Below are 22,686 nucleotides of genomic sequence, written 5' to 3' on the forward strand. Positions count from 1 at the left end.
CCCACGTGAGCTCCTCACCTTGGACTCAGATCTGCTCATGTCAGGGAGGGAGGGCGGGCCCTGAGCACGGGGCAAGGGGACTGAGATATGAGGGAGGAGCCGTGAAGTGTGAGCAGTGCTGGCCAGCGACCTCCTTTGAGTGGTGCCTGTCCCGGGACAGCCCAGGGCTTCGCACGTCAGCACAACCCTGCCCGGCTGTCCTCAGGGACCTGGATGCTCAGTGCTGCCGTGTCCACACCTGGTCCCGAGAAGGCTTCTGGGCCCAGTCCACACTGAGCTGTGTCTAGGTGGCCTGGGTAGAGACCTGGACAGGTCCCCCACCCTGCCCGCTGCCCCACATCAGGTACGACAACGATGTCCCTCTGGTGGCTGTCTGGGTTCTTGGGCAGCGTGGTTTGGGTAGGGGCCTGTGGAAGGCTCGGTAGAGCCTGAGTCCACGCCTGCCCAGTCCCCTCAGCACCCCGGTGTCTTGTGTCTGCCGTTCTTTCCTCCCCAAGAACTCGTTCTCTGGTGGCCTGTTGTCCTCCCACGAGGCTGGGTCCCCTGGGACACAAGCCCCTGGGCCACCTTGGGGGCAGCAGCCTGGCTGGCCAGGACTGTCCTGCCCCAGGCAGCTGCAGAGGGCTCGCAGGGCCAGCGGAGGTCAGGGAGCTGAATAAGCTCCTCCTAAGGAGCTTGTTCACGGACATCTTCACTACGCACGTGTGTGCGCCGTGAGTGCCTGCGTGTGCGTGTAGGAGGGTGCAGAGTCACAGGCGTGCACCCCCTTTGCTGCCTGCGTTGCTGTCCTTCCGTGGAAGAACTTTCTCCCTTGGAAGGAAGTCATGTTCTCCTGTGCTTCTGCTGAAACCTGGGTCCGCTGTTACTCTGCCTCCGTTTGAGGTCAGCAGTTGGTCTGGAACCCTCTGCTCTGCATTCCATCCTTCTCTTCCAGAATCCTGGGGCCATGCCCGCGGAGCAGAGTGTGGTGTGGTGGCCTGAGAACCATCACGAGGCCACCAGGGGCCCCGCTCGCTCGGGTTCATCCCACGACTGTGGGGGTGAGGCCTGTGGGCTGTGGGGCTTCGGTGTCCGAGGGGTGGGGCCCCTGGATTTCACCTCCTCTGCTACCACCTGCCATGAACTGGCCAGAGTACAGGTGACCAGAGAGGACAGGGAGAGCTCATGAGAAAGCCCCCCAATGACGTTGGTGTGGTCACGGTGTCGTCACATGGTTCCCTGTTGTCTGCCCTGGACTCTTCCACACAAAGCACCTGGGTGTCAGGTCTGGGTGCCAGCCATCACGCTGTCCTGTGGACTGTGCCTCTGCCCGCTTAGCCCTGGTGCCAGCCCTAGGAGGGGTCCTCACCTCGGGGCCCAGGTCAGGCAGCAAGACCAGCGAAGAACGTGGCTCTGGAAACATCTGAAACGTTCGGAAGCGCCAGAGGGACCAGCAGACCAGAGCCAGCGGGAGTCCAGGCACGAGTCCAGTTGACAAGCACTGGGTGCCTGCCTCGCGCCAGGAAGTGTCCCCGGGCTGGGGTGCGAGGGGCAGGGACGTGGGCCAAGAGGGCCGTCAGGGAGGGGATGGTCACCATCTGAGCAGGGCCAACAGCAGAGCGAGCAGGTGGCTGTGTGTGAAGAGCGGTCCTGGCAGGAGTGGCAGTGCAGAGGCCCTGCAGGGGGCCTGGGTTCAAGGACAGCGTGGCATTGATGGTGGGAGGCACTGGTACCTCAGGGCAGTGGGTCCCTGGAGGCTTCTTGACGAGGCCCAGCCACCAGGGGCGCTGCAGAGCCATCCTCAGGCCTGGTGCAGGCTCCATAGTTGACACCGCCCGGGTGGGCAGCCTCCCCAAGCCACCGCCTCCCGCACCCTGGGGTCAAGGCGTGTCATTTCTCCCCAAGGCCCTCCTGGCCCCCACCGTCCCTCCCTGTCCCCCTGTCTGGGCTCCTTCGTGGGCACCTCACCTCTCCAGTCCCTTCCACCTGGAAGTCTGCTTCTGGACTACCAGCCCCCTCGGCCCTCAGCTCCCTGCCCCAGTGTCACCCTGCTGAGGACTTGCCATGCTGTCTGGCCGAGGCGGTGCCCCCTGGTTTGCTGCCTTGAACTCCTGGTTTGTGACCTGTGTGTGTATGTGTGCACACCCATATGTGCATGCCTGTGCACACGCGTGTGCATGTTCTCATCACTGCCTTGTCACTGGTCCTGTCCACGAGGACTCAGAGCTCCAAAAGAGAAGACACTGGACTGCTCCTTGGTCTCCCCAGGACCAGGTTGTGAGCTTACTAGTGGGCACTGGAAGCTGCGGAGCTTGCCGGCCGGGGTGGGGCTCATATGGAGACCCTGGTGCTGCCCTCAGCCTGCCCCGTGGCCCCTACGCTTGGCAGACCTGCTCTTCCGCAGCTTCCTCTTCCTGCAGGACTTCCTGTGATAACGTGGTTCTCTGTCTTACACAGACTTTATTTCTTTGCATGGTCTTAGGAAAGCTGATGGGAAGGTACAGGGTTCCCAGCTCCCGTGCACACAGCCTCCCCGGCGGTCAGCAACCCCACCAGATGTGCAGCTGCCTCAACTGAGAGGCCTGCACCGATGCCTCCCCCGCCCGAGTCCACAGTGCACCTGGGGGTCGCTCCTGGTGTTGGACAGCCTGTGTGTTGAGATGCACATGTAATGACGTGTGATACCATGGTGTGTATCAGTGATGCCATGGTGGTGTCATACAGACGGGCTTGCTCTAAAACAGCTCCACCTGGGCAGCCCTCCCAGGCCTCCTCCTGGCAGCCTCTGATCTTACTGTCTCCATAGTTGGGCCTTTTCCAGAATGCTGTGTAGTTGGAAGCAGTTTGTAGCCTTTTCGGACTGGCTTCTTTCACTTAGTGTATTCGTTAAAGTTCCTCCAGGCCTTGACTTGATGGTTCGTGTCTTCTTGGTGCTGAAACGATTCTCCATTGTCAGAACGGACCCGTTGTTTATCCCTTTACCTACTGAAGGGCATCTTGTTTGCTCCCAAGTGTTGGCAGTTGTGAAAAAAAAGCTGCCGTGGACGTGTGTGTGCAGGTTTTTGTGTGGACAGAAGTTTTTAGCTCCTTTGGGTAAACCTCCCAGGAGCATAACTGCTGGATTGTATGGTGGGAGTATGTTCAGTTTGAAAGAGACTGCAGTGCATCCCTCACACTGGCTGTACCACTCTGCACTCCCTCCAGCAGTGAGGGAGGGCACCGCGTCCTCCCTGGCCTTGGGTGTGTCAGGTGTGGGGTGTTGGCCCCACAAGAGGTGCTTAGGGGTAGCTCACTGCTGTTTCCATTTTCCTCCTGATGACGTGTGGCGTGGCGAATCTTTTCATAGGCTCGTTTGCCATCTGTGTATCTTCAGTGAGGTATGTTTTCAGATCTTTTGTCCACTTTAAAATCTGTTGTTCGTTTACTCTTTGTTATTTACTTGTTATGTTTTAAGAATTCTTGGTAGGTTTTGGATAACAGCCTTTTCTCAGATGTGTCTTCTGTAATTATCTCAGTCTGTGGCTTTTCTCATTCTGATCGTGTCTTTGTAGAGCAGAAATGTTGGTGCTGTACATTGTGTGTGCAGCTGAGCGATTTCAAATCCTAAAAGACGATGCTGCTCAAGTGCTGCACTCAATATGCCAGCAAATTTGGAAAACTCAGCAGTGGCTACAGGACTGGAAAAGGTCAGTTTTCAATCCAATCCCAAAGAAAGGCAATGCCAAAGAATGTTCAAACTATTGCACAGTTGCACTCATCTCCCACACTAGCAAAGTAATGCTCAAAATTCTCCAAGCTAGGCTTTAACAGTATGTGAACTGATAACTTCCCGATGTCCAAGCTGGATTGAGAAAAGGCAGAGGAACCAGAGATCAAACTGCCAATATTTGTTGGATAATACAAAAAGCAAGAGAGTTCCAGAAAAACATTTACTTCTGCTTTATTGACTATGCTAAAGCTTTTGACTGTGGATCACAACAAACTGGAAAATTTTTCAAGAGATGGGAATACCAGACCACCTTACCTGCCTCCTGAGAAACCTGTGTGCATGTCAAGAAGCAAGAGTTAGAACTGGACATGGAACAATGGACTGGTTCCATATTGGGAAAAGAGTACATCAAGGCTGTATATTGTCACCCTGCTTGTTTAATCTATATGCAGAGTACGTCATGAGAAATGCTGAGCTGGATGAAGCACAGGCTGGAATCAAGATTGCCAAGAGAAGTATCGATAACCTCAGATATGCAGATGACCATCGTTATGGCAGAAAGTGAAGAAGAACTAAAAAGCCTCTTGATGAAAGTGAAAGAGGAGAGTGAAAAACCTGGCTTAAAACTCAGCATTCAAAAAATGAAGATCATGGCATCTGGTCCCATCACTTCATGGGAAATAGATGGGGAAACAATGGAAACAGTGACAGACTTTATTTTCTTGAGCTCCAAAATCACTGCAGATAGTGACTGCAGCCATGAAATTAAAAGACACTTACTCCTTGGAACTATGACCAACCTATATAGCATATTAAAAAGCAGAGACATTACTTTGCCAAGTAAGGTCCATATAGTCAAAGCTATGGTTTTTCCAGTAGTCATGTATGGATGTGAGAGTTGGACCATAAAGAAAGCTGAGCGCTGAAGAATTGATGTTTTTGAACTGTGGTGTTGAGAAGACTCTTGAGAGTCCCTTGGACTGCAAGGAGATCAAATCAGTCAATCCTAAAGGAAGTCAGTCCTGAATATTCATTGAAAGGACTGATGCTGAAGCTGAAGCTCCAATACTTTGTTAACCTGATGTGAAGAACTGACTCATTGGAAAAGCCCTGATGCTGGGAAAGATTGAAGGCAGGAGGAGAAGGGGATGACAGAGGATGAGATGGTTGGATGGCATTACCCACTTGATGGACATGAGTCTGAGCAGACTCCGGGAATTGGTGATGGACAGGGAAGCCTGGCATGTTGCACTCCATGGGTTGCAAAGAGTCAGACATGACAGAGCAACTGAACTGAAGTGAACGAACCACTGGACCACCAGGGAAGCCCCCCCTGACCTTTTAATAGCTAAGTAAATTCTGCCTTGATGTGAATTGAAGATGAATTTCAAAAGTGGGCGCATTTGGATTCACAATGTATCAACTCCAAAACTGAGACCCGCTTACACAGGGGAGGGGTTCCTGAGCTTGCCCCCGAGAATTCTGGGAGTGAGCTGGCCTCAGGTGAAGTCGCGAATGGTCAAGTCACCTTTCCTCATCAGCGCTGTGTGGCTGGTGTCTCCTGATACCGGGGACTTCCATGCCCTCAACTGCCCCCACTGGGGAGGGTCTCGAGTTAGCAGCCCAAGTCCAGAGGCTCACACTGACCCAGCGTTGGCCTAGCACACCAGAGTCCCCCCAACCAGCTATTTCTTATGTGTGCCTGGAGGGCTGGGTTCTGAGGATCAGGAGGAGGGGGCTCACCGGGCAGAGGGCCCTGCAGCCGGGTTGCTTGGTGAGTCCACAGTGAAAGGAGTGGTGAGGGGTTTCCAGGGTCACAGATGTGGTAAAAATACAAAGCCATTGTTCATCCAAGAGAGAAACAGAACAGTCTCACAGGGGAGAAATGCCCGAGGTGGTGTGTGTGCTGGGGGCTCATCCATGTGTGGACTGGAGCTCCCTGGTGGGCACCAGGTGTTTCTAGAACACACCTCCCCAGCGAGGCAGGCCCGGCTCACCGGATGCTCTGCAGTCAGGTCCAGTGGCCCCACGCCAGTCCTCGGGGAACAGAGGTTAGGTGTTTTGGATTTCCAGGAGGGTAGACGTTTGGCGTAAGCTTGAGTGCTGGAAGAGTCCAGGTGCTCCAGGTCCACTGGAGCTGCCAGAAGGAGGTCCTTGCCAGCCTCTCTGTGCTGTGGGCATGTGAGCCCTGTACCCATTGCCAGAGGGAGGTCCGTGCTGGCCCTCTGTGTGCTGTGGGCACGTGAGTCCTGTGACCACCAGCAGCACCACCCCTTCCCCTGACCCAGGGCACTTCTGGGCAAAGTAGTGTTTGGTCTGCACCTTGATCCCTTCTCCTGCATGACCACAGGCAAATCTCGAGACTGCTGAGGCCACAGAGAAATGGAGGTGACAGCGCCTGCTCATGGGGGCTTTTGAGGACTTGGGCTGTGTGTGGTTGAGTGTGTACATATATGCGCACACAGATAGGCATGTACATGCATGTTGTGTCATGTAAGTGTGCACAGGAACATAGGTGTGTGTGGTTCTGTGTGTGGTGCTGGTACATATATGTGTGTAGGTGCGTGTGCTTGTGTGTGTATCTAAACATGTATGTGTTGTGTGCATTAATGTATGCGTGTATGCCAGCGTCTAGCCAGGGAGATGCCAGTTTGCATAAACAGTAATTATTTTTGTTATTATTACACAGCATGAGTTACCTTCTTAGAAACCACTGCAATCATAAGAAAACAACCACCACTCAGTCACTTGAACCCTGGACTTCACTGCCAGGGGCAGCAGAACCTTCTGTGGGGAACGGGTGGGATGTCACTTCTGACCTCAGGACCCAGCTGTCCCTGTTGCTATGACAACAGCAGTCCAGGGCCCCGCCCCCAAGAAAGGCTTTCTGCAGCTCCTGAGGGCCTGGCTGTGTGGGTCCCCACCTCTGCTTGGAGGGGAGGGTGACTCAGGGGGCTGGTGTGCTGAAACAGGAAGCCAGGAGTGTCCTGACCCCACAGGGCTGGGTGGGGCGGGGGCACTGCTTTTGAAGGTAGAGGTCAGTCACTCCTGCTGTGGTGGGGCCTGGCCCAGCCCACAGGGCCCAGCCTCCTGCCTTTGCCTGGGGGGCCTTGGGGCCTCACAGTGCTCGGTTTGGAGCTCCACGGCTGACCCCTGCCCACAATTCCCACGTGGAGACAGCGGCCGCCCTGGCCTTTCTGGTCAACGCTGCAGCCCCTCAGGCCCCACCCCCAGCCTCCCATATGTGCAGCCTGACCTCTTGGCTCTAGAAGGGCATTCCTGAAGGGGCTGAGGCCCAGGAACACTACTGGGGGACTCGGGAAGAATTTGTGGAATTCAGACATCATAACCCATGGCTCCTTTTGTAAATGTTATCTTTACTTTCTGTCTCTGTGGCATGCCTCCCTGCACTTCCTGGTTTGGGCTGAGATCAAATAGCAGAAGTACTAAAATATTTCTCATCAAATGTCTCATGGTTCTGTGATCTGGCCCCAGACAGTAAGTTCCCTGAGACTTCTCGCCGGAAGTCTCCATGTCCACTGTGGGTTCGGTGGCCCTGGCTGGGGTCCTGCAGGGATGCGGGGCCCTCAGCCTGAAAGGCCCATCCCTGACTTGGGTTCAACACCAGAGCTTTACAGGGACTGAGGTTATTCGGGGAAGCTTGGAACCCAGTCCTCTCAGGCTGTTGTATCTGACACCATGGATGGGGCGGCTTTCATGCAGAAGTTTGTTCTCTCTCAGTTGAGGCTGGAGGCCTGAGACCAAGGAGTCAGCAGGATCCCTCTGATGCCTCCTCCTGGACGTGTGACAGCCATCCCCGCCCCGTGTCTCCCATGCTTGTCCCTTGTCTATATCTGATCTTCCCTGGTCATAAAGACACTGGCCAGGTTGAATTGCACCCGCTCCGGACTCCCTATAACAGTCACATCTCCGGAGGCCTCCCTCACCTCCAAACGTCGTCACATTGCCAGTGCTGGGAACTGGGGCTCCAACATACAGATTTTAGAGGACACCAGTCAACACATAAAGCCATCTTTTTTTAAAAGTCAGTAGCGACTTCACTTTCCCTTTTCACTTTCACACATTGGAGAAGGAAATGGCAACCCACTCCAGTGTTCTTGCCTGGAGAATCCCAGGGACGGGGGAGCCTGATGGGCTGCTGTCTATGGGGTCACACAGAGTCGGACACGACTGAAGTGACTTAGCAGCAGCAGCAGCAAAGAGGCTGAAGGTGAGGCTGTTGACCACCTGGGGTCAGGCAGTGCCCATCTGACAACAGAGCTCATTCTGGGTTGGACCCTCTTGGACAGGGTGAACAGGCTTACAGGGCCCCTGCCCACAGCTGGCCCCGACACAGCCCAGGATGAGGGCACTGGCTTCCACTCCCCCAACCCACTCCTGGCCCATGGACTTTCCAGGGTGAGCACAGGTTGTTTTTAGCTATATTAAAGCAGATGGTTCTGTGGTTGACAAGGATAGTCCTGATGCCATATGACCACCAGCAGAGTCAGTTCCAGCTACCCTCCCTCATCACCCCGCACGCCACCTGGCAGCTGCCCACCCTCCCACCTGCCTGGGGGACTTGTCAGCTTGCGGTGGACATGGGTTTTGGTTCTGGGCATGCTCAGAGGAAAAATTAAGAGGTCACTTGGGTGTCAGACCCCAGCTCTTCCCGGCAGTGCTGAAGTCTCGGCTGTGCCCCGAGCCTGTTTGCCTCTGTCTGCCGGTCCGTGAGCACAGCAGTGGGGCCCCAGCACCAAGGGGGTCTGAGAAAGTCCTGATGGCTGCTTTCTCCCCAGAGCCCACCCTCTCCTGGCCGCCCCAGGGCTGGGACATGACTCCATGGTGCCCACCGGGATGCCCTCTGCTGAGCCAGGGCTCCCACGGGCTGCCTCAGACCAGCGCTCTAGAAGCCGCCTGGGGCGGGGGTCAAGGGGTTTATGCAGGAGGGGCATGAAGTGGGCAGACAGGTTGGGGGCAAGCATGGCAGGTTCAAGGTGGATCTGGGCCCTAGAGGGTGAGTTAGCTTCGAGATTCCAGCCGGCAAGGTGGGCGGGGCTCCCGTAACCCCTGCCCCATCCATCAGGCCCAGGACATGGGTTCCCAGGTGCCTCTGGCTGGGAGGGGCTTCAGGGCTGGCTCCTGGAGCCCACTGCCCCGAGTGTCCACCATGGGCAGGCTGGGATGAGGGCACAGAAGGACAGAGGAGCTGTGAGAGCAAATGTTGTCCCCCACCAGCTCTGGGCCCATGATGTCTTGGGCAGGACCTACTTGTCCCCTCACCTGCCCCTCACCCTGCTCTTGCAGGGTGGGTCTGGCATGGGTCTGGAGCTGGGTAGGTGGCAACCAGTGGCAAAGCCCTCAGCTCCGTCCAGAGGAGGAAGTTGGTTTCTGGAGCCCGTGGGGGTTTTGTGGTGGAGGGGGGAGTTCTGTTTAGGCACCAGCTTTCATGGAGGCGCTAGACAGCTCTGAAAGGTCAGTCCTTACTGAGTGAGTCACCTTAGAGCTTAAAGCCCAACCCCTCAGGTCCATGCTGTGCCTGCTGGGACTCAGTCCTGTGGGCTCCTGAGCGAGGCCGGGCAGCAGGGCCTCCACACCTGGCCCTTGGTCCCAGCAGGTCGATGCCCAGCTCATGTTACGTGTTTCCTGCATCTTGGGGTGCTTCTGGGTGGGTCTGACTCAGTGGACTCTGCCTTCCTCCCCAGCAATCCCAGTGAAGCCAACAGGAAACCAGAGCAAACACCAGCTCACACTGTGAGCCCCCAGCCCAGGCCTGGGGCCACCCCCTCACTGGCTCACGGCTGCTCTGCTGACAGGTGGCCCGCCTGACACACGATGTGGGGCTGCTGTCCCCCTCAGGCTCCCGGAGGCCGAGCTGGGTGGAGGGGGACGGTGGGCAGCACAGCTGAGGCCGGCGCCTGTCCAGAGGTGGCCATGCCGCCCTTTGCCCCGAGGCACATGGAGGCGGCCCTTCCGGTGGAAAAGCCTTTCATTACCCCTGGACCCGACACAGAAGGGCCCGCACATGACACCAGCGTGGGAAGCTGAGGGAGGGCTGTCCAGGGGCTCCTCTGGCTGCTGAATTGCCTCCACGGTGGTGTCATGTCGGGGAGGGGCCCCGAAGCAGCCACAGGTCGTGTTTGGTGTGTTTTGGGCGCGCACACTCACGTGCGCCTTGCAGCCTGTTTGACGAGCCCTGGGTCTCACGGCCTTTCCGACATCCCTGCCGGGACCTGGGGCCTCCAAGACGCCACGGTGTTTTCTCCACGGGGCCTTTACGTACAACGCCTTCCTCTTCCCATTACTGTGACCCACGGTGGGGTTGTTTGCGATTTTTCCTGATGAAAATAACATTGGCAAGAACAGTTTGGCCTCTAAGGCTTTTTCCTCAGAGTGTTTTCTCAGAAGTGGGTTACAGGACCAAGGTTGTGAACATTCACAGCTGAGCTGCAGTGGGGGAGGCTCCCACGGTGGGAGCTGCTCTTCAAGGGACGTTTCCAACGTGACAGGCCAGGACCGGGGCCGCCAGGGTGCTGGTGGACGGGCTGGGTGTCCTTGGGCTGGGCAGGAGGGTCCTCAGACCTCTCCTGGGGCTGCTGCAGAGATGCCCTTCTTCCAGGAATCCCGTGTTAGGTCCCTCCGTTGTGGGTGTGGTCCTGGCTTGTGCTGGGCATCCCCACAGGCTTCCCTGGTGGCTCAGCTGGTAAAGAATCCGCCTGCAATGCAAAAGACCTTGATTCGATTCTTGCATTGGGAAGATCCCCTGGAGGAGGGAATGGCAACTCCCTCCAGTATTCTTGAGCTTCCCTGGTGGCTCAGCTGGTAAAGAATCTGCCTGCAATGCAGGAGACCTTGATTCAATTCCTGTTGGGAAGATTCCCTGGAGGAGGGAATGGCAACCCCACAGCCTGCTCCGGGGCTCACAGGGTCGCTGGCTGACAGGTGGAGGCCCGGCTGTCTGTGTAGTTAGTCTGAGAGGAGCCGTGTTCTGAGCGCACTCAACGTTGTCTGCACGCGCAGGTGAGCGGGCAGTGGGTCAGGAGGTGAAGGGGGAGCTTCCGGGCAGGATCCAAGGGCAGGTGGGGCTGCTCAGGACCGTGGGCCTGGGCCCCGCTCCCGGCACGCTGGCCCACTGTCAGCGCAGGCTTCAGGCACGTCAGAGCATGTGTGGGGCTTGGGGCTCTGGGGGTCCGCTGGCTGCCCCCAGCCTGGCCCTCAAGGTCACCTCCTCCCCTGAGACTTTCTCCTGGAACCTTCGGCAAATCGTGGGAAGGACACGGAAAGGAAGGTTCGGGCCCCTGCCCCCCCACCATGCTCCTCCCTCACCCTTTCTCCTCTCCCGGTGTCCCCACCCCCGTCCCCCCCGCCACCATCCAGCCACAGCCTTTGCCCCGGGCCAGTCGTGTTCCTCCCTCTTCATGCTGACCTAGAGCCTGGGGCAGACGCACCAGTCAGGAGCCTCTGTGCACCTCGCTCCCCACTGGGACCCCCCGAGCCCCACCCTCTGTATGTGACACATCACCCTCTTGTCCCCCCAGCCATCTGATCACCCACTCACCCCCAGCAGGAGTCCTGTCAGCCCCGGGATCTCCGAGCAGCCAGCCCTCTCTGTCACCCTGCTTCTCAGGCTGAGCCGAGGCCCCGAGTGTCTCCTTCTCATGTTAAGAGTTGTCACACGGCTTTTGTCCTCTGAAGCTCCCTCCAGACTAGGCTGGGGCTCTGGTTTTAAGTAACCGCTGCCCAGCCTGGGTTCCCAGGTGCCCCCGACCCTGAGTCTTTTCCTAGGTTTCTGTCCTGAGCCCAGCAGCTGGCCCTGGGCTCACTCCCAAATGCCTCCTGGAGCCCCAGGGGTGGCGGAGGATGGGGGAGAGCCTGCAGAGGGGGTGCAGCGAGGACAGGGCCCCCTGTATGGCACCATCCCAGGTCCTGGGAGGGCCAGGTCCATGGCCCAGCCTCTTTTGGAGGGGGAGGGGCCTGGTGTCCAGCACACATCTGGGTGGGTGGCCTTTCCTGTGCGGGAAAACAGCAGGTTAAATGGAACTGAACCGAACCAGCGTCTTTAAGGGAGAACATCTTGGGTCCTGCATATGCCTCCCAGGGGCGCACCTCACAGGGTCACGGACCCTGCTGACCCCACCGACCCCACCAACCTTCTTTGCTCATATCTTGCTCCAGTCATGCTTGTGGAGCCTTGCCCTGAGGAACTCCTTCCTGGAGCCTGGACTAAAGGCATTGGCATCATAAACAGCCCCCCCACCCCTCGGCTGTGATCCCACTGGGGGTGCTGTCCAGGACCCTGCATCCCTGAGGTGCTGGTCTGCAGGGCACACGTGGGCGTGGTCTGGACATGGCTGCTTTTCTGGGAAGGAGTGTACTGGTCCAGATCCTATAGAGGGTTGAATCGTGCCCGCCCCAAACATGCTTCCACCTGGACCCCTTTCCTGGAAGCGAGGTCTTTGCAAAAGTGATTACATTGAGGATCCTGAGATGAGATGGTTCTGGTTACCAGGGTCAGCCCTAAGTCCAGGGACAGGTGTCCCTACAGGAAACACAGCGAGAGGAGGAGGCTGTGTCGTGATGGCATAATGTGGCCACGTGCGGAGGATGTGAGGGGTCCCTGGAGCTGGAGGCAAGGCCGGAGCAGGGCCTCCCTGAGTCTCCAGGAGGGAACAACCCTGGACACCTGGGTTTCCAAGCCTGGCCTCGCGAACGTGAGGGGCTGGATCTCTGTTGCCTGAAGGCTCATGTCTGTGCTTATGGCAACTCCAGGGAGCTGATACAATGGCAAATGGAGGGTGGGGGCCACCCCTCTTAGAGTGGACATGGTCGCTCCTTCAAGGTGATCCCCAGGTTCTCACCAAGCAGCCCACCGCACCCGTAGCTGGGCACGGAATCCTCGGCCTCGTGCTGAAAAGCAGATTCTGACTCAGCATCTGGGCGGCCAGCCTGGGCTTCCCACTGGTTCTGGGTGTCTGCCCTCATGCTGGTGGGCCCTGGACCATGAGTGACCAGAAACAAAACCAGAGGACCCCCCCGCCACCTCTCCGCCCCCAGCAGCACCTCTGATGCCTCTGGGAGCTTCCCCGTGCCCCGGGGGATCCACGCTCACTGCCCCGTTGGATTGATGGGGTGTGTGCTGGATAGCAGATGTTAACAGCTCCCCTCACAGCCCGGCTGCGAACCCCGTGCCCAGCAACCCCCAGTCCTGACACTGAGGATGGAGGGTGCCCGTCGGCACCTGAAGGGCAGTGTCCCCAGAGGAGCCATGAGCATTCACAGGGGCAGGCGGGGGCCCTAGCACCAGCCAAAGGGACGTGACTCTGGGCAGAGCATAGCCCAGGGCACAGGAAGGCCAGGACCTGACCTGGAAACCGAGACAGGTCAGGTCGGAGAAGGAGGTGGGTGCCCACGGCAGCCAGCAAGGTGGGCGGCTCCCAAGTCAGCTTCGTCTCCTGGGGTCCACGGGATCCTAGGTCAGGAGAGGCCCAAGGAAGAGTGGGGGCGCCGTGTGGGGGCCTGTCCGCCAGCCAGGGTGTCAGCTGGGGTTTGCAGTGCAATCACTGCCCGTGTGGGGACAGACCCTGTCTGACCCGGGCGGGCCTCAGCCTCGGACCCCTTTGCCCAGGGAGCCATCCCTCCCCTCCCAGTTGGTTCTTCTCATTGACCTCAGCACAGACCTCCCGCCTGCCCAGGCTGTTGAACTTGGACCTCAGGCTGTCCTCTGTTGCGAAACAGACACCTGACTGAGTGCCGTCAACCCTCCAGGGCCAGACGCTGGGGGAGCCCAGCTGGTGAGAGTAGTGACCTGACCCTGACCCTCGGTGCAGCCATCACATGGAGCTTCAGGTATGGGTCCTGAGCGTCTGCATTCCAGCCTGGAGTCACCAGCGCAGAGGAGACCCTAGTGGTGCAGGGAGGTGGCACCACACCCTGGAGTGTCCCCACCCCACCCCCACTCCTGGGCTCAGAGCCGGTGGCCTCAGGCACCCACTCAGCACAGGGGTGGCCGCTGCTCCATCTGTCCACCTGCCTGCAGTGACCTGAGAAAGACCCAGAGGCAGGGAAAAGTCCCCAGTCTGAAGGGTTTTGGGAGGACCCCAGGGGTCACACCAATGCCGTCTCTGTGGTGTGACAGCCTGACCAAGAACAGTGTCCTCTGAGCCATGCAGTGACTCTCTAGGAAGCTGGTGGCAAGACTGCCCTGCAGCACCAGCCTCAGGGCTGCCCCCTCCCAGGACCCCTGGCCTCCCTGTTGTGGGGCCCCAGGCTGAGGCCATGGGGCTTGGAACATGCGCCCCCCCCCCAGCCAGGGGAGGGAAGCCAGGACCCCAGTTCCCAGGTCCAGCACTGTGTTGGCCTCTTCTGATAATCTCCTCCCCCACACCCAACTGCCTCAGGTCCCTGTGTATCTGGGCACCCTCCTTGGCACTGGGTGCCCTCTAACCCCTGACCCCTAGCCTCCAACCAACACCAGCCCAGCCACAGCCTGACTTCCCCCTGTCCACCTCCAGCCCCAGGAGTGCCATTTGGTCATCTGCAGGGGTCACCTCCAGAGGGGGTGACCTCTGAAACAGGGATGAGGTCTGGGGGGAAAGTGGGTGGGGCGGAGGGCCCCTGGCTGAGCTGCTTTATGGACACTTCTCCCTAACCTTAGGAGGGTAACCCCACTTCCCGGAGGAGGCCAGCCTGCGCCAAGAGAGCAGCCATGTGGGGGGCTCGACTGGAGGCTGGGGGGCCATGATGCTGATTAGAGTGTCCGCCCCGGTGGCCCCCACATTCTCCCCAGGTGCCCGGGGTGGCTGCAGATGGGAGCCAGTCCCTGGTCCCACGACTGCCACCTGCCCAGCCCCACAGGCCCCTCCAGGTTTGGAACAAGTGACGGGTGAACAGTGTGGGCTACAGGACAGGGGTTGACGAGGAAGCTGCCCCTGGAGGAAGTGGGGAGAAATCCCAGAACCCCCAGTGGGGGCTGCCAGCTGCGCGTGTTCCAGCCACAGTGCCGGCTTCCCTCAGAACAGGGCGTCAGGCCGCGGTCTCAGGAAATATTGGGGAAGTGCTGGAGGTTGGTGGGCGGTGGGGAGGCCTGAATTTCAGGACCACTGAGTGGGCAGTTGTCAGACTCAGGAAGATAGAGCAGAAGTCCACCCCCTCCCCCGCGGAGGCCCAGCTACCGCCGGCCCTGTTCCCCTCCCTCCCAGCCCCCGCCTCCCACTCAGCGGCTGCAGCCACCCAACAGGGCCCTCTCTCCAGAAAGGACCCTGGGGTCCGAGGGAAGTTTTCTCCAGTGCTTTGTTGTGAAAACTTCTTTGAAATCAGTATTTCCTTCTTTAAAATTGTAGGAAAAGGGGGTACTCTTTCTACCCCCCTCTGATGTCTATGTCAGAAGCTTTCTCTATCTCCTTTATACTTTAATAAAACTTTATTCAGTGAACACGTTTTCTGCTGTACTTTACTAACTGTACGGTGTGCTTGTGTGAATGAATGAAACTCCCTGCGTGAAGCAAGTGAGGAGCCCTGCTCTGCGGTTCCGCAGCGACCTCAGACGGCTTATGGCAGAAACCCGTCGGGCGTTTATACCAACCTGCCAATGCCAAGAGGCACCCAATGTCTCCTTCGGGGACCGACCAGAAACGGGCAAAGCAGGTGGACCGAACTCTCCCTTCTCAGTCAAACTTTTCGGTCTCTTTGGCCATTTCATAACTCCTTGGAAATTAAAATCCTGCCTGAGGACAGTCTGGATTAAACCTTCTGGATAATTCTGTTATCTTAAAATGTAAATTATGGGAGTGGGTCTGGTGAGGTCTTTACAACCTCCAGACATTCTTTGGATTCACTGGAGAGTATATAACGCCATTGCTAACACTAGCAAGGGGGTACTCTTTCTGCCCCCTTCTGATGTCTATGTCAGAAGCTTTCTCTATCTCCTTTGTACTTTAATAAAACTTTATTACACACACACAAAAAAAATAAAATTGTAGGAAAATATATGTAATGTAAAACTTACCGCCATAACCCTTTTTAAGTTTACAGCTCAGTGGCATTAAGTACACTCGTGTTGTTGTGCAAGCATTCCCACCATCATCCCCAGGACTTCCCATCTTCCAAACTGAACCTCTGTCCCCAGGAGACGCTCACTCCCCATCCCCCACCCCAGCCCCTGGCCCCCACCATCTGCTTCCTGTTTCTGTGGATCTGACCCCTCCAGGAACCTCAGGTAAGTGGATCACACGGCATTCGTCTCGTGTCTGGCTGTTGTCACTTAGCATCCTGTCCTCAAGGTTCATCCATGTGTAGCAGGTGTCAGAACCTCCTTCCTTTTCAAGGCTGAAAGATGGACCTTGTGTGGACTGACCACGTTTTGTCCGTCCATCCACCCCCGGGCCCTTGAGTGTTGTCCACCCCTTAGCGCTTGTGAGTAATGCTGCTGTGAACACAGATGTACTAACACATCTCAAAATCCCTGTTTGGGGCCCTGCTTTCAACTCCTTGGGGTCTATACCTAGAAGTGAGTCATATGGAAATTCTATTTTTCACTTTTTGAGGAACCACCATCCTGTGGTTGCACCATGGCAGTTGCACTGCTTACACGCTCGTCGTCACCGACACTCGTGTTCCTGTTTCTCTGTTTCTACGTCACAGTCATCTCAGTGGGGCTGTGTTGTGAAAACTGCTAAGCGTCTAGGAAGTCTGACGACCCCACCCACATCCTCTGTCCCAGGAAAGCAGTGAGCAAGTTCACTCCACCTCTTCTGTTATCAGCATATACGTTGTTTTCGGATGTTCCACTTAAAGTGAATTGTAGACGTTTGGACACTGGATCCCTGAGCCAACTTCTGGGATAAGGAGAGGTCACCACGATGACCTCTCTGCCCTCAGGACATCCGTAGCTCCTCTCCGCCTACCCCCATCACCCTCCCTGCCCCGTCTCCCAGATGCCCACCAGCCTGTGCTCCAGGTCACAGCCAGCCTCGGGCCACACTCTCTCGTTGATGACACTCCCTTGGCTGCTGTCAGTCCACACTCTGGATCCGTCTCACTGTCCCCTGCAGTCTCTGGCTTGCCCACAGTCCCTTGTCTGGTTTCCTGTAACCTGGAGGAAACCAGGGTCCAGAGTGGTCATCCTTAGCTTTGCCCCCAGGAGACAGTCACCAATGCCCAGACACGTTTGGGGCTGCCACTCCCAGGATGGCAGCACGGTGCAACAGCCTGCACCGGACAGGGCAGCCCCCAGCACAGAGCTGCCTCTCAAAGCTCAGCAGCCTCAGGGTGAGGACCCCCGGTCTGCACAGAGCTGCCCCTAGAGCTCAGAAGCCTCAGGGTGAGGACCCCCGTTCTGCACAGAGCTGCCCCCAGAGCTCAGCAGCACCAGGGTGAGGACCCCTGATCTGCACAGAGCTGTCCCCCAGAGCTCAGCAGCCTCAGGGTGAGGACCCCCAGTCTGGAAGCTGCCGAGCTGCAGGTCAGACACCTCTGGCCAGGTCCTTGCAGCGAGTGCTGCAAAGAACTTGCTCCTCTGCTAGGGTAGCCAACAAGGGGCGCCTGTGACCTCTCTGTGGGCAGGCCCACACCCTGGGCAACTCCTAAGTCACTGAGGACCCCACTTCACCCCAAGAGATCCCTGGTCCCCGGGGACCCTTCACTCGGTGGCCTCCGCCTCTGCTTCTGTCCTAGGAGGTGCGAGTGGTCGTCACAGGGGGTGGCAGGTGGTGGTGCTGTCACTTCCCCACTGCAAGTCTCCCTTCCCTCTGTCTCCAGTCTCTTGCTTTTTTCGTTTAGATTTAGCCTTAGAGTTTTTAAAAGTAGCTCTCTGGATTTATGGATTTTTACTCATTCAGAGTGTTACAGTGGATCACAGCCGTTATTCTGTTTGACACTCGAAGTGTCCATAGTGTGGCCGCTGGCCTCCCCCAGCCCACGGTCCCAGGTGGCGAGTGCCTCCTAGCCGCACCTGTGCCCCCCTACCTGCTTCTTGGATTCCCACCCACCTCCTTCCTGGTTCCTTTCCGAAGGGAGGGGGATTTGAGACCGAGGCCCAGGCGCAATCAGTGGCCTCAGGTGTCCCTGTCTCTAGATCATTCCATCGAGCTAGCTAGGATATAGAGCACATAGTAAACAGACACACAGGTGGGCACACGCACAGCAGCGTTGCCGCTTACGCGACATCAGGAGGCTCGGCCGTGTGGTGGTTTGTCGGTGCTACCTCCTCCTTGCCCTGAAACTCTCGGTTTCTAAGAACTTCGTGATATTACTCAGTTGCATTATCTCACGAGCCCCAGGTTTCACATCTTGGCCTCTATCTCCGGCTCCGAGGAAGGTGCGGGTTTCCTCGTGGTCCTTGGGGCTCAGCGCAGGCCCTGACAGGCGGCTTCCTGAGTCCAGGGCTCCGAGCCGCCTGCACCGATTTCCCCGACAGAGGTGCTGCCAATCTGGAGAAAGTGTGACATTCAACCCCGTTTCCTCAAATACCCAGAGCAGTGCTCTGCACACAGACTTCTGCCACTCTTGAAACTGTTTTGAAGTGTGAAGTGTTTTAGGATGTCAGCAGGGGCAGGCCAGTGCTGGAGCCCTGTCCTTGCAGCTGCATGTTCCCTGCAGGGGCTTCCCCGCCGGTCAGGCCATCAGGTGCCGCAGGCCTGAGGTGCGGCTGGCGTGGTCGTGGGCAGGCCCCTTCTCTCTGAACAAGCACCGTCCTCTGCGCTTTGTGGCCTGGGGTGAGCCGCCCAACTCTCTGGGCCTCAACCTTCTCACCTGTAAAATGGGGAGAATAAGGAGCTGTTTCCTGAGGTGCTTGGGGGTTGTGGGGGGCCAGATGGGCACTGCAGGCAAGGGGCGTGGATGCATCCAGCTGTGGACCCTGGCACGTGAGGACGTGGCCAGGCCAGCGGGGAGTGGACTCCGGGTGGTGGGTCAGGGTTTGCTCACATCCAAACGTGGCAGGATGTGGGCACCACTGCTCACAAGAGGACGCCAGCCCTGTGGCACGGGTGCACCCAGTGGAGTGCAGATGGAACCAGGGGCACAGGCTGGAGGGCAATGGGGTGAGAGCTGTCCTGGGCAGGGCGTGTGTTCCGACAGCGCCACAGGACTCTCAACGGACTTGAATGGACTGTCCGGTGCCTTTGGCGTGCCCCTGGGGGTCAGAGGAGAGGGATGCCGGAAATGGCTTCTAGAGGGTCACCTGGCTGCCTTAGGAGGGCCTGGATGGTCAAGAAAAGGAGCGCAGAGTGGGCCAGTGGTGGTCGGTGGGGCCAAGAAGTCCAATCAGTGGAAGTTGGGACTCGGAGGGCACTGGTTCTAGGGTGACAAGGGGCTGGGTTCTCGCCAAGGCACAGCCAACACGACGTCAGGGCGCAGGGAGACTCACAGCCCGTCCCTCCACAGACGGGAGCCCGGGCTTGGGGTTTTTCCTGGAGAAGGATTAGGAGAGAGCTGGCCGCTGTGGGGTAGGGGCCGGCCCGAGCAGGCAGAGGGCGCAGACCCTGGAGGCACGGGGTAGGGGATCAGACTGGACGCCAGCTGTCCCAGGACCAGGAGGAGAGGGTGCTGAGGCTGGCAGGGTGGAGTGAGGTCCATCATCGAGTGGACTCTGGCTAGTGGGGTCCCTTCAGGAGAACCAACGTGTGGTCCCTGTGGGCCGTACACTCTCAGGAGACCCTGGTCCCCAGAGCAGGGACAGAGGAGGCCTGGTGAGGAGGAGAGAGACTCAGCTCAACGTACATGCTGACCATAGCATTTAGGGGTGATGGTGAGGCCTGGGCTATCTCCCTCAGCGGGTGGGGGCCTCTCCTCCCTGCCTTCAGGACTGTGACCTCCACCGGCCACCTGCTTCCCAGGAGCCCCGATGGGAACACGGTGCCTCTGGGACCCCCCTCACTGTGCGTGCTCTTGCACCCTGGGAGGAGGTGGGTGGCTCAGGCCCGGGACACCCCCACTGGCCCTCTCCACTGGGGCATGACCCCTACTGTGCCCTTATGGCAGCCCCGGAACCCCACCTCACAGCCCAGCCACTGTCCACGTGCTTGACCTCTGACCTCTGGGGCTGCACTGGATAGGGCAGGACCTCCCGGAATGAGAGCACTTCCACACGTCCCCGGCCACCCCTCCACCCTGTCGTGTCCTCTCAGGGCTCCTTCCACTCCAGATTCTCAGATCTCCTCCACCACGTCCCCCACTGAGCCCAGAGGCCCTCTTCTGTGGCCGCCCAGCCCTGCGCATTTGAACCTGCCTCCTCTACCTGAGGTTGGCGTCCTCATCCTCTAGACCCCACACCCACTGCACCCCTGCTCTTGGCCACCCCCACTCCCCAGTATCGGGGTCACTTCCCAGAGGGTAACCAGCTCACAGGCCCTGAGGTCCGTGGGCCATGCCCACATCTGCCTGTGGCCTCAGGCCTGAGGGCAGAGCAGAGACCAAGAGGCCAGTGCAGGCACAGGCCGAGGCTTGACAGGCGTCTCCTTGCAGGGCCTTTGGGGCCCCCACGGTCCCTCGGAGGAACTGGAGCCTGAATTCTGGCCCTCGGGAGTCCTTCAGGCACCACTGACCTGGCCTTGCCCAGTCTGGCCTGGAGCCTACTTTCCTTTGTCGCCTGTGGTCTGGGACTTTCCTGGCTAGGCTCCCTGCCATGGAGACACTCGCGGGGAAACCCCAGGTGAAAGTGGAGTCACCAGGTCAGCTGGCAGCACGAGAGAGGGCTGGCTGGCCAGTACCCTGGGGGAGCCCCGCCTGGGTCACGGGGTGGGAGTCAGCGCCCACTCCTCCAGCCCACACCCTGAGTGCTGGCTCACCAGGCTGCACCCAGACCTCACAGCCTAGCCGCTGTCCACGTGCTTGACCTCTGACCCAGGGCTGTGAGTTGGGGTTCCAGGGCTGCAATAACGGGGCACCCAGATCAGGTCGCCCTGATCCCTGACCTCTCTGAGCTCAGCTGCTCTGCTCTCTCCAGGCACCTCTGCTCTGGGGCCTTTGCACAGGCTATTCCTCTCACTTGGAGGGCTCCTACCAAGTTGCACTCACCCCAGGCCCAGGGAGGAGCTGGCAGAGAGTGGACACGTGTCCGGGCTCGAGTGAAAGTCAGTGATCAACAGCACAGACCCCTCAGGTTTGCAGGGAGAGAACAAAGACCAGAGTGGAAGGGTGTCAGGCCTGCGGTGAGTGTGGGGGTCCCAGCTCTTCGAAGGCTGGAATAAGGGCTGGGACCAGGCAGCTCAAGGGGGCACACTGAGGCCCAGGAGGCCCTGTGAGGTCAAGGTCACCAGTGGGTGGGAGGGAGGAGGGCCTGAGCACGTCTCCTGTAGCCGTGTCCACCTCCTCCAGGCCACTGTCCCCCCCCAGGGTCCCCAGGGCCCCACACTTCCGTACCGTGGGACACCCTGCTGAGAGGAGGTGCCCCTCCACTCTCCCCGCTTGTAACTGCAGCTAGAGCCCCGTCGGTGGGAAGGGGCTACGACCTGCTGGGGGGGTGTCCCTAATCAGGTGGTTGCAGAACCTGTGCCCCAAGAAAGGCCTGGAAAGGCATGATGTGAGCTGCTGAGGGGAAGCGCCTCGTGATGGTGCTTTTAGTGCCCCCAGTCCTGGGGGAATGTGGTGGGCACTGGCCTGGGGGGTGGTCTGACCCCAGTCCTGGAGGGTGTGTTGGGTACTTGCCTAGGGGAGTGGTCTGACTGCAGTCCTGGGGCTGTGGTGGGTGCTGGACTGGAGAGTAATCTGTCTCCAGTCCTGAGGGTGCTATGGGTGTTGGCTTGGGGGAGAGGTCTGTTCTCCAGTCCTGGGGATTGTGGTAGGCACTGGCCTGGGGGTACGTCTGTCCCCAGTCCTGGGGGTGTGGTGGGCATTGGCCTGGGGGATGATCTGTTCCCGAATCCTTTGGGTGCAATGGGCACTGGCCTGGGGGCTCCTCACCGCCTGTGTGGGTACAGCCTCGTCAGCCTCCCGGAAGCTTCGGGCCCCGTGGCTGCAGCAGGAGCTGGTGACTGTCAGGGCCGAGTTAGGACATATGAGGGGCCCAAGATGCCTGTCAGACACAGGAGAGAGAAATCCCCTTTCCTCCTGGGCTAAAATAAGCCCTGAAAGTGTCGAGGGAGCGGGACTCGGTTGGGACTTTCCTGGGAAGCAGCCAGGGGACTTGCCCTGACGTTTCGTTCCTTCACGTGGGAGCCGGACCCTGAGACAGGCAGTGGGAGGAAGTGAGCCCTTTCCCAGAGCCTCAGGCGGGCATGGCACTGGGCGGGTGGGGCGGGCACTCCTGCTAGCTATATGCCTTGGCACTCTGCCCGCCTCCTCAGCTCCCAGCTGGCTGGGAGCCCATGTGCTGAGTGCGATGTCCCTTCAGGACTGGGGAGTCTCTGAACTGGGGCTTGAAATCAGTGAAGTTGGAAGGCAGTTGTTAAAAGGGGGACACGCTCAGAGGCCAAACTAGCAGCCTGGGCTCCCCTCTCTTGACATCAGGGAAGAGGATGGTCCCTCCATCTGACCAGGCCTCTGTTTCCTCCAGTAGAAACTGCAGCTTTCAGTCCCCTGGGGCTCCATCCATCTGGGCCCCCATGGCTCCCGTGCCCAGGGCCCCTGGCACTTTCCTGCTGTGGGGAGTGCCTGCTGCTCCCCACTCTCCCAGCAGCAGGGTGCCCAGCGTCCACACCACATCTTGCAGCTGAAAAGGTGGGGGTAGACTGGCAGGCAGGTGGGATGCCCTGGCCCCGGGGGAGTGGGCATCATGTCCCTGGATGAAGGCAGCCAGGCAGCAGTGCTGTACTGGCCTGGAGACTTGGGCGAGGAAGGGGCGGGTCCAGGGGGCAGTGGGCATGAGTTACTGGGACAGCCAGCTTCCTCGGGGGCCGCATTCCTGTGGGGCCAGGACGGGGCCCTGTCACTCCTAGGGCAGCATCTGCCTGATTTCTGTAAAAGGACCAACCTGCCAAGGAACTGGGACAGAAGACAGGCCATCTGGGGACCCCCATGGGCCCCAAAGGTGCTGGAGGTCGAGTTCTCCCTGCGTTCCCCTG

Source organism: Moschus berezovskii, chromosome 1, assembly GCF_049115385.1.
Source record: "Moschus berezovskii isolate FMDL1 chromosome 1, NW_MosBer_1.0, whole genome shotgun sequence".
Lineage (NCBI taxonomy): Eukaryota > Metazoa > Chordata > Mammalia > Artiodactyla > Moschidae > Moschus > Moschus berezovskii.